The following is a 13,273-nucleotide window of genomic DNA, read 5'->3' as shown; positions in this document are numbered from 1 at the left end:
TCTACTGGACTGTTTCCATACTTTTCAAGTAGTTTAGCCGTTCTGCAAATTGAGAAAATTAAAGTGTCTTGTAAAGCTGATAACTATCAAGACTGGCTCAAAGAATTCTTTTAGTTTTATGAGAAAATTCTAAAAGTATTTTCAACATCTTTAAAAACATTTCCGATATCAACATATTTCATTAAAAAAATGTCAACTATACATAAATGTTGGGGCTAATTGCATCCACGCCCCCTGTGAAAAGTTTAAAAGACATAAAACTTCATGTGTAAAATTAATAGCATGTTAGACCCTATGTTTTAAAAAAATTAGCATAAAAACCCCTATGAGAGGGTATAAATGTGCCCGAGTTTGAATAACATATGGGTGAAATGTGCTACATTTTAAAAAACTGAGGGATGCATTAGCCTATTAATATTTTTTAAGGGGTTTTATGCCTTTTACACTTTTCACATGGGGTGTGGATGCAATTAACCCTAATGTTGTATACATAAAATAAATCCAGATGCATTAATCGAGCCAAATTTATAACTATTATTTTTTAAAAAATTTATATTTATATTTTTGAAATTTTCAATCTAATTTGAACTCAAATAACCGAGTCCACGAGCTCATGCATCGTGAGTTGCGCTCGTTCTCATTGATACATATCGTATGTAATTTCTCTCAACAAAACTCTCCTCTCTTCCTTCTCGAATATGAAATCATCGTTTTAGTTTTGGCCATCATGCACCTCAGAGTCTCGTACATATCCGAATTCGGGACACGGACTCCACGTATTCGAATCTTTTTTTGATCTTAGATTTAGGGCTATGGTACTACCCTAGTATGAAAGCAACTGTTCGTACCTTTCTAGTATTAAAAGAACCCGACATTCATTGTCTTCAAATGTGTTCCTCATCTATTTTTTTGAAAAGTTTTCAGAGAAGAAACCCAAGCCAATAATACAAATAACTCACCCTATATATTGTGTGGAAAAGTGAGTTAAATATATTAAACCAATGGTAAGATATACCTGTTTGTTTTAACAAGAAGCAACAAATAAAATGTTCAACTACATAATATACTCAACGATATTAATGGACTAAGGGAGCAGTCATTATAGAAGGGGAAACTGTCCTCTTGCAGTTTTGGACGACTCAAAGAGGATCCTGTAGCTCAGGATTAATTGGAAACAACATACATTGTGCATGGTGAGCCATCAATTGATCGAGCATCACGAAATTAGGGAATAGAGAAGCCTGCTGGGATCGAATTCAGACATATAAGAAGTAACAACTTTGGATGAAAAGTAAACGATTTAAAAAAGAGGATGCAGAGTGACTGACGTTGAGGAAAAACACATGGATCATCGCATCCTTGTGCTACAAGTTCCACCTCTTATTTGTCCTTACTCGTGGTTTTTTTCCTCCTCTGCTAGAAGGAACACCAGATACCATCAATGAAATGAATCAAACACATATTTAAGACTTGTGGCCTCACAAAGATCATTGGACAGGTGTCCAAATCATAAACTTGCAGAACTAATCTACGAAAGAATAGCAAAATATTATGTCTAATTGTGATAATTTTGGGGTATCTAAAGATGTTACTCAGTTGATTGGTTGATAAAGTAAGTTCATAGCCACTGATCCTCTTGTCCCATTTTTCTTCTCTATATACATACTCTGCCTTTTAAATCGGTTTTATGATACAAAACCTCAACTTTTTTAAATGAAAATAAGAAATATATCAAAGACACAAACAAGATAACCACCGTAGTAATTTTTCCAGGAAAGATTGCTGAACTTTCCTCTGAATCTATTGGCTTATCAGCAAATCAATCAACAAGCTAGTAATGCCAATTATAGTGTAGAGTATAGATAATATTAAGATATAACACGCGATATCTTGCACTAAAAACCTTAACACATGCCCAATGGATATCACATAGCACCTAACGCTTCTACTAGTTTAGTTAATTAAAGTAACATCAAGCATCTCTTGAAAGTCGATAAATAAATGAAAACCTATCAATATTCAAACGTGAGCAACATTATTTTGAAAATAAGGCTTGAGGAAGTAAAAATGACACGAATCTGCCATTTGGAGGGATTTGGATCCTCTGCTGTGGAGAGAGAAACAACACAGAATACTGTGCAATATATAGACTTCTGTAATTTATATCACAGGATTAAATAATTAATTATTTAATTAATTACACACATGAAATATTGAAATCATGTATATTTTAATGCACAATATACTTTGCTGTTTCTCTCTCCACAGCAGATGATCTTTTTTCCATTTGGAGGGAAATGGAAGTCCCTAAATTTTCTCCAATCTCTTTAGTTATTATTTATAAAATCTTACTATTTTTAAACAATTTGTTCCATTATCCAACAAAGTCCAATCCATTAAATACATTTTCAAACATAAATATATTTTAAAATATTTATTTACTATTTGTACGTATGATTAAAATTTCATTTTGATATATGAGATATTAATAGATTGTCAAATTAGTATATATATGAATTATTAAAAATAATTTAATTGATACATGATCAAGTTATAAAGTCAACTTTACTTTTACTTAAATTTTTTTTAAGTTCAACATTATTATTACAATGAGATACATATTTTACTTTTCAAAATTATTTATTGATTAAAATTATAAAAATAAATTTAAATTCATTTAAAATTTATATTGTAATAAATATATCATACTCAATATAAAAAATTTAATTAAAACGAATAACTTATATATACATATAACAACCGATAAATTATATACTAAAAATAATATATATTTAAAATATTATTATAGTATTTTAGATTTCATTCTTGATTTGGTCCTTCATTTTTTAATTAACTCAATTTGATCTTTTATTTTTTATCATATTTCTGCGATTGGTCATTCTATCCAATTTTGATGTTAAAACAAATGGAATGACTTGAATATGACTCGTTGTACTCATTCTCATTTGACAAGTGTTACCCAATTTTCTTCAAGCACTAATCCACTCGCTCCAGCCTTTCTCGTTTATGAGCTTTCTGATCCACTATTTTCATACAACAATTATTGAAGAACATTATTATTATTATTATTATTATTATTATTATTATTTTATTTTTATTATTATTATTATTATTATTATTATTATTATTATTATTATTATTATTATTATTATTATTATTATTATTATTATTATTATTTTGTCCCCAATTTTCAGCCGCAAACACACATCCACGATTTGCGAACGGAGGAAGAGAAGGAGATTTAAAATTTGTCTAATTTTCTCAATTTAAGCTAAAATTTTTTCCGATTTTTCAAGAATTAGACATGAAAGTGTTTTGACTGGTGATGAAATTATTCTATTCTATTATATTCTATTCTATTTCATTTCATTGAAAGTGGTTTGTCGATGCCATTATTGGATGTGGAATCGTCCTTCCTCGTGTTTGGGGGTGTGAAAGTTTAAATTCCAAAATCTATATTTACTGTTAAGAGCAAAAATGTGCAAAGAAGAAGAAGAAATCGAGAGAAAAAAAATATCTCTATTTCTGCAGAATAGTAACTGACTTTATGTACAACTACTCTTGTATTTATACCCAAGTATACAAAAGAAAGAAGAAAACGTTTTTATCAAACACATCTTTTAGTCTATACATTTACTTATTCTTAATACTCCCCCTCAAGCTTGATGTATGTCTAACATGCCAAGATTGGACAATAAATAATGATGTTGATGCCTTCCCAAAGCCTTTGTGAATATATCCGTTGTTTGCTCCTTTGTTGGTATATAAGCTGTTCTAATGAGATTCTCCTGGATCTTCTCTCTTATTAAATGACAATCTATCTCTATGTGTTTTGTCCGTTCATGATATAACGGATTTGATGCTATCTGCATTGCGGCCTTATTGTCACAATAAAGAGTTGTTGGCAAACCAACTTTCACTCCCATTTCTGTCAATATCCCTATAATCCACACAATTTCACACGTTGTTAAAGACATTGATCTATATTCAGCTTCCGCAGATGATCTGGATATTGTGGACTGTTTTTTTGTTTTCCAGGATATCAAAGATTCTCCCAGCTTTATACAATAACCAATCACTGACTTTCTGCTCATCGGGCACGTTGCCCAGTCTGAATCACAATACTCCTTCAACATAAATGAACTCTGAGATGACAAGAAAATTCCAAGTCCTGGTGCACGCTTCAAATACTTCAAAATTCTAATGGCTACCTCCATATGTCATGCCTTTGGTTCACTCAAGAATTGACTCAAAGCTTGCACAGCAAAGCATATATCTGGCCTTGTAATTGTTAAATACAGTAGCCGTCCCACCAATCTTCCATATTCCCCAGGATTTTCTAACACTTTGTTATTAGAATTATCATTCTTACTGGAATCATCATATTCTGTCGTGGTTAGCTTCAAGTTTTGCTCCATAGGTGTATTAATAACCTTTGCTCCAGATAAGCCCATGTCTGATATCAATTCCAAAGTATATTTCCTTTGATTCAAACATATACCCTTTTTAGAGCGAGCTTCTTCGATGCCCAAAAAATATTTCAACTTCCCCAAATACTTGATATGAATTTCAGCATGCAAATACTCTTTAAGAGCCAAAATAGATGCTTCATGATTCTCCGAAATCACAATATCATCTACATATACTAACAACAAGGTGATAGATGTACCTTATTTATTAACAAATAGTGAACGATCGTGCTTCGACTGACTGAAACCAGCACCTTTCATAACTGAAGCAAATTTCAAATTCCACTGTCGCGAGGCTTTTTAAGACCATAAAGGGATTTGAGTAATCTACAAACTTTGGTGACTTGTAACTTCCCCTGATTATCAAATCCCTGAGGAATGGACATGTAGATTTCATCGTCAAGGTCACCTTGCAAGAAAGCATTAGTGACATCTATTTGATACAATGGCCAATTGATCAAAACAGCAGCAACACTTAACAAGCATCGAACAGTACCTATTTTTGCCACTGGGGAGAAAGTATCATGGTAATCAATGCCAGGGAGTTGAGTATATCCCTTGGCAACAAGCCGAGTTTTGAATATATTTACACTACCATCTGGATTATATTTTACTTTGTACACCCATTTATTCCCAATAACAGATGTACCAAGTGGCAAAGACACAATTTCCCATGTTCGATTAGCTTCCAAGGCCGCAATTTCAGCATCCATTGCTGATTGCCAATGAGGATCATTCATTGCCTCATGATAACTCCTAGGTTCCTTAACATGGGATATAGAAGAAATAAAAGCTTGATATGAAGGAGACAACTGAGAATAAGAAACATAATTTGTGATAGGATATGGTGTGGAGCTGGAATGACGGATGGTAGGGCAAGTATAATCATGTGACCAGATAGGAGGTCTAGACAACCGAGAAGTTCGTCGAATAGTCAAAGAGGAATTTGGTTCAGTAGACAGAGGAAATGGAGACACTGAAGGTGGATCTGGAGTATGCTCTAAGACAGGGGCTGGAGAAGGAAAAACAGGTAAAGGTGGTGCAAGATCAGAAAATGGGAATATGGACTCTTGAAAAGAAAGATCTTGTGAAACAAAGAATTTTTGAGAACTAAGATCAAGAACTTTGTATCCTTTTTGTGAATTTGGATAACCAAGAAATACACATTGAGTTGCTCTAGGTGCAAATTTATCACTGCGTGGAAGGGAAGATGCATAACAAAGACACACAAGTGTTCGAATGTGAGAATAAGAGAGAGGTTGATGAAATAACATTTCAAATGGTGTTTTATTTGACAGTAAAGGAGTGGGTATATGGTTAAGCAAATAGACAACCGTAAGTACACAATCTCCCCAATATTTGTTTGGCAAAGAAGCTTGAAATTTCAAAGAACGAGCCATTTCTAATATATATCGATGCTTCCGCTCAATGACCCCATTTTATTGAGGTGTATAAGCACAAGAACTATTATGGATAATGCCCAAGGAGGTAAGAAAATTGGTACACTCAGTGCTGAAAAATTCAGCACCATTATCTGTTCTAAGTGTTTGAATAGAAGCAGAAAATTGAGTTTTGATGAGAGCCATGAAGCTTTTAATCATTGAAAAATTGTCTATTTTTCAATGCATCAAGTAAACCCAAGTAGCACAGGTATAATAATCCACAATGGTAAGAAAATATTTCTCTCCATTATAAGTAGCAGATTGAAAAAGGCCCCAAATGTCCATGTGAATTAATTGGAAAGCATGAGTGGATACGAACGATGTGAGTTTTGGAAAACTCGACCTAGTTTGTTTGGATTGAGGACATATATGACAATGATGCATTGTAAAATCATGTGATAAGAATGGTAGCAATTTCATACGAGATAAAGACACATGACCAAGGCGTTTATGCCGAAGTAATTCATTTGATATATCATAAGTTGCTACATGCATGTCAGAAACTAGAGTATTACAATATGAAGGAAAAAAATTTTAACAGAAAAAGTTGAATCAGAACTTCTGAAATTAAATCTGAAGATGTCTAGGTGATAAAGCCCATTCTTCACTTTACCAATCACCATTTTCTTCCCAGTGCATAGGACCTGAAAGAGACAAAATTTGGGATGAAATGTGACGGAACAATGATGATCTTTGGTGAATTTGAAGATTGACAACAAGTTGAAACTAAAATTAGGAATATATAGGACATTGTGTAAGGCCGTGGTAGGAGTGATATTCACATATCCCTGTTTATTAACACTAGTTTTGTTACCATTTGGTAACTGAACAACCCCATTGGAACCAACATAGGATACAATATTATATAGTCTTGCATCTCGCCCAATCATATGGTCATTAGCACCAGTGTCTACTATCCAATTTGAACATAAATGGTCTTAAGAGACACCTGCCATATTTGATGAAGCTATCACAGTATCAGATGATGATTCCTTCTCCAACAACTTCAAAAGAGCAGCATATTGTTCTGGTGTAAAAGAGATTTCAGACACATTTTCCTGATTTGATACTCCATCTGATACTGCATCTGAAACTGTCATATTAGCCATGTTTTTGCCAAATTTTCCATGTTCCTGATGTGTAGCCTTATGATCATTTTGATTCCATCCTTGAGGTTTTCCTTTATACAGCTTATGATCAGGTGGATAGCCTACCAAATTGTAACATCCTGATTTTGTATGTCCATGCTAATTACAATGTTCACAAAACATAGTGCTCCTTTTTCGCACTTGCAATGAATAAAATGCTGCATTAGGTGATTCACCTAAAATCGAATCCATACTGGACAAACCTCTATGAGATTCTTCTCGTGTAACAATAGCAAAGGCTTGCCCAACAGATGGAAGTGGTTGCATCATCAGAATGTGATTCCTAATTTGTGAGTAACTGTCATTCAGTCCCATGAGAAATTGAAGAAATTTCTATTGTTGATCATGTTCCACGTATTTCTTTGTTGATTCACATGAACTAGAAGGCAAAGTCACGAGTTAAGAGTACTCATCCCATAGCTGCCGTATTTTTGAATAATACACAGAAATTGTGTTTTGGCCTTGCGACAATCGTCCAATTTCTTGGTGCAATGAAAAAATTCGAGATCCATTCACCTTATCAAAGCGCTCCTTCAAATCATCCCAAACACTCTTCGCATCCATGGAGTAAACAATACCATAAAAAATCTCTTTCGAGACACCATTCATGATCCAAAACAACACAATTGCATTGCATCATTCCCATTGTTTGAGATTAGCAGCATCTAATTCAGGACGTGTACAACTTCCATCAATAATCGCCAATTTATTATTAGCTCGTAACACAATTATCATAGCTCGACTCCAAATTCCACAATCGATTGTTCGAATATTAGATTGATACCTGGTGCATCAGACAGAAGGATGTAGAGTGGATCTGATAGTCATGTTTGTGTTGCTTATTTTAATATCGTTTTGTTGTTGTTTTGCATGCATTTACATGTTGTAATTTAGCATTTTGTTCTTATTTTATTTATCATTTCTGCATAACATACTCCCGGATTTATTGTGTAGTACGTCGCATTTTACTGAAAAAAAAAGAGAAGTGTTGAAGAAGGAATGATGATGTGCAGAACAGAAGATATAAGAGCGTTTGCGCTTGAAAGATATTGTTTGCACAAGAAGTTGTGCAAACACACAACTTGTTTGCACAAGAAAGATTTGTTTGCACTACTTCTTGTGCAAACGCACTAGTTGTTTGCACAAGTGAAGCGCTATTGAGGAAGGAAGAAGATTCATGCGCAGTTGAAGATTAGTGAAGCGCGATTGTGCTAATTGGAGTGCGGTTGAGGAATTGAAGTGCAGTTGGGATGCGCAAACGCGCAAGGTGGAATGTGGTCTGCACTGCTGAGAAGCGCAAACGCGCTTGGGGAGAATGAAGTGCGCATAATGATCTGTGTGTACAGATTTGCAAGAAGAAAAGAATCAAAGGCAGAGAGTTGGCATAATTCTCTCGCTCGATCCGCTAACTTCGTCCGATCGAGCAAGCCAGTCGCGCAGAGAAAAAAATAAAATTTCGAGATTTTAAAATATTATTTTGCGGGCTTTAATTCATGGGCTTTTAAAGCAATATAAATACAAGTATTTGGACGCAGAAAGGAGGGGATCGACGGAGAGGAGCAGATTTCTGAGACGGCTGCAGAGGAAATTCATCTGGGCGGCTAAGTTCTTTTCTGTTCTTAGATTTTAATATTTTTAGTTTTTATTCTTGGTTGAGGGAGACGAAACCCTTGATTTTATTATATTCTGGAGATTTAGATCTTATTTGTTTAATTCAATTTGAGTATCAAGAGTTGTTCTGATTTATTTTATGCTTGTGTGTTTGATTATTAAATTGATCACTTGATAATTCTTTCGTACAATCTACCGCTAAATTAGAATTCAAATCCGTAATTGTTTGAATCATCTGATTTGTAAAGTAACTATGATTAATATTTTCTGCTGTTGAATTTGCTAAATCATAGGAACAACATTTGACTAGATTAACTACAACCGCTGGTGTATGTGTTGTCTAGGTTCATCAGTTTTACTCGTTTGAATGCTACCGTGTATTTAAATCTAGATTGCTGATATCGGATTAATTTATGGGGTAAGGGTTAATCTAGAACGCTGGTTTCTAATTAATTAAAATTAAGGTGAAACTGGAATTAAATTTCCAATGATGAATATTCAATGTGAATTAATTATTTTTAGGGAATCGATGATCGAATGAATAATTTCAAGGGTGTAGTCGACCGATACCAAGTCTCGTTATTTATTTGATCTTTCTTATTTTAATTCATGCATAGTAGTTTTTAAAATCCAAAAATCCCCTTTTATTTATTTTCAGTATTTTTAAGAACATAAATAAATTTCACTTTCCTCGTGGAAACGATCCCTACTCTCGCTACTACATGTTTATTTAGTTAATCTGAGTTGGGTTAATTTGGGTGTGATACGACTAAGCGTTACCAAATTTTGGCGTCGTTGCCGGGGAATTACCAGATGCAGAAGCCATTGATTCGATCAAAAGAAAATATAACAGATTGATTAATTCAAAAAATGATCAGAAAGAAAACCTAGCACTCTGATACCATGTTAAGAGCAAAAATGTGCAAAGAAGAAGAAGAAGTCGAGAGAAAAAAATATCTCCATTTTTGCAGAATAGTAACTGACTTTATGTACAACTACTCTTGTATTTATACCCAAGTATACAAAAGAAAAAAGAAAACGTTATTATCAAACACGTCTTTTAGTCTATACATTTACTTATTCTTAACATTTACGGCTACAGTGTGCAAAAAGAGGAGACTTGCAAGATTGTCCATAAAATTTGGTGTAATTGAACAGAAAGACTAGTTGCAGAAACATGACAAAAAAAGAAGGATCAAATCAGTTCAATTAAAAACGGAGGACCAAATCAGAAACATGACCTAAACGAAATACTAAATTAAGAATTATCTCATTAATAAAATTACGACTCATACATAAAAAACATGGACGTTTAAACTATATTTTAATATATTAATAAAATATTATAAAATTAATATTTACTTATCTATTCTATTTTATAAAGACTGTGTGCCTTAAATTAACTGTTTTTTGGTATGCTAGGATTCCAATTGTACATTTTTTGTTACCGTCTCACTTTATTGTTTTGGTTATGTAAAATTTTGGCAAATTTCATACGTACATGTTCATCTTTTTCTCAACTTATTTTTTTCACTAACCTCTTTCACCTTTTCTTTCTCTGTCGTGTCATAGTTTAGCTGGGCAGCAGATAGTGTGATACTTGCATAGTAAATAACATGTAGGATCTTGTCTCTTTCTCTCCCAACACAGCTCCCAAAGCATTATCACTGGCATCACACATCACCCAATTTTTTAGGACTGTCACTGATTTCAAATGACTCAATCCAAATACAACCTAAAAAATTGATTATAAACCATACATATAGGAAAAATACAATTAATTTTTTTAAAAAATTAATATTATTTTATCTTTATTTTAAAATTTTTTAGATCAAATGATTTATCACTAATAATATCATTTTTTAATCTCTGCTATATATGTGTATACTGCTTGGTAAAACAATCAGCTATTAAAAACTAAAAATAATTTTTTTAATTTGGAAAAAGGATATTTTATTTTATTTTATTTTATTTAAAAAAATCAATCGTATTTTTGCCTATATCTAAAATTTTTTGGATAAAATATTCTATCACTTATTAAATCATATATTTTTTTGAATATCTGTAACACACATATATATGTATACAGGCAAAACACCTACATTATTAAAAGAAAAAATTAATTTTTGTTTGCTCACGAAAAAAACTATTTGAATTTTTTTGTAAATTCAATTGCATTTTTATCTGTAATTTAAAATTTTTAGATAAAATAATCTAAGAGCCCGTTTGAAAATACTAGATGATTTATGAAAAGCACTTTTGTTTTTTTTAAAAAAAGCACTTTTGTGATTATTTTAGTGTTTGGATGGGCTTCTAAGTGCTTTAAAAAGCACTTAATTAAGCTATAATAGGGCTTTTTTAAGTGCTTTTATAATTTTATTTCTAGATAAGTGCTTTTCATTTGTTTATCCAAACACAAATATGTTGGAAAACCGTGTTCAGATCAATTGAATCGATACCCGGTGCAGCGGAAGTTTAAAAATTTTATTTTTCTTTGATATGAAACAATTTCATATCATGGGTATCAAAACGTTTAACGATTAAATCACACAAGTAAAATAAATAATAATTAATTAAATATTTTACCTCCAATCTCGAAGCGAGATTATGGACACCAACAGAATTTAATATGCTCTTCTTGTATATCCCGGGAACCGATGGCGTCACGATCAATCACCGGAATAAGGTCCACGAACAGAAAACAGAAACCCTCTGATTGACTGCACTAGAAATCAATCAAAAGTTTTGCGTAGAGAATAAACAGATATGATCTGTTAATTCAGAATTGTAATTTTTCACAAAAATCACAAGTCTGAATTTTCTCCGGGAGGGACAAGGACTTCGAAAAACCCTTAGAATATTTAGAGTGTAATTTCGAAAATTATAAGACACAAAGTGTTTGATTTTTGAACCCAACACCTCTATTTATAGATAATTTCTAGTTATAATTGTATCAGGACTTCAACTCCTTAAAGCCCACAATCCATAACTCAAGCCCAACAAGTCAAGCCCGTTGTTATAGAAATTAATATAAAATTCATCGTGACTCCGATTGATAAACTGATTTCACCAATGTGCACATAAACCATTTCTGCATCTTTTAGAGTCAAGATAATTTTTCTGAATCCGAATTCAGTGATTTCCAAAAAATGCCAATCACTATGTCATTTTAGGAAATTCCACTCCCTTTAGTTGAGAAATCCAATTTCTCTTTCATTAAATTTAACTCTTTAAATTTAACTATCTCTACGGGGTTTTAGTAATCCATTACTTGTGTAACCCTCAATGGTTCAGGAATACAGCTAGCCGTGGGCTCACAACTCCTTGTGACTCGGAACAACAATTTCCGACTTACCCATCGAATCATGGTAAGAGCGCCTAGCAACATCGTCCCATGATTCCCTAGGTATTACTGATAGTGCCTACAAGAATCAGTAGATTTTGGTTAGCGTACAGTACGGTCCTTTCATCCATATATCCCGATCGAATCAACAACCATTGGTATATCGAGAGTCGTTCGAGATTCGATAACTATGCATTACATCTTGGAGATCAAATAGTGGCATCGCATGTGTTACTAGGATAACCAATTAACCTAAAACACATCATGTACTTTGGCCAGAGATTCTTCACACTAATATCTCCTCAGATCGCATAGGATATCCATACTCATAAGTATGTGGTGAATCATTGACAACAAAGCATCGACTCCTATATGTGTCGTAACTGTACCCAATCCCGACACCTGATGACCCCAATAGAGTCGGTAAACGAGTCAAAGTACAGTACTAGCATATAGAGTCTCAATGATGTTTCAAGTAATAAGGACTAATGGTGTACAACCAAAACCGCGGACTTTATCCATTCGATAAGTGATAACCACTTGGAAAGTCCGAATAGGGTAGTTCGATCATTCATCATATGAATATCCATTTGCATGCTTTGAACATCTCTATGTTCCATACCAATGAAACGTGGTACTCGGCATCGCAAATGCTAGTCTCAATCTCGAGCGATCCTTATCCTTATTTGCGGATGACTCAATTGACTAGGAACAGTTTAGAATATACAGTGACTATAAGATGTGTTTCATGATAGCCATCCCCATGTGCTACCACATCGTACATACACTATAGTATATTCAAGGTCTTTATCAAAACAACAATATTATATCATCATATAACAATATGAAGAAAGATAAAGTCAATACCATTATAAAAGTGTAAATTATATTAAACAAACGTTTGTTTTACATAGAGTCATAAAAGCCCTTAGCTACAAGTTGGCTAACCGGGCACCCACTCTTTCAATCTCCCACTTGCCCTAAAGCCAACTAGTCATACTACGTAATCCCATTGCTTCGCGATGTTTGTCAAACAATGGTCCTGGCAAGGGCTTAGTAAGCGGATCAGCGATATTGTCTGTAGAGGCCACTCTCTCGACACTGATGTCTCCTCTTTCCACGATCTCCCGGATGATGTGGTATTTCCTCAGTATGTGTTTGGATCTTTGATGAGACCTTGGTTCCTTTGCCTTAGCAACGGCACCAGTGTTGTCGCAGTACACCGGGACTGGACCAACA

This window comes from Henckelia pumila, chromosome 2, assembly GCF_033568475.1.
Source record: "Henckelia pumila isolate YLH828 chromosome 2, ASM3356847v2, whole genome shotgun sequence".
NCBI lineage: Eukaryota > Viridiplantae > Streptophyta > Magnoliopsida > Lamiales > Gesneriaceae > Henckelia > Henckelia pumila.
Note: the sequence above shows the minus strand (reverse complement) of the source record.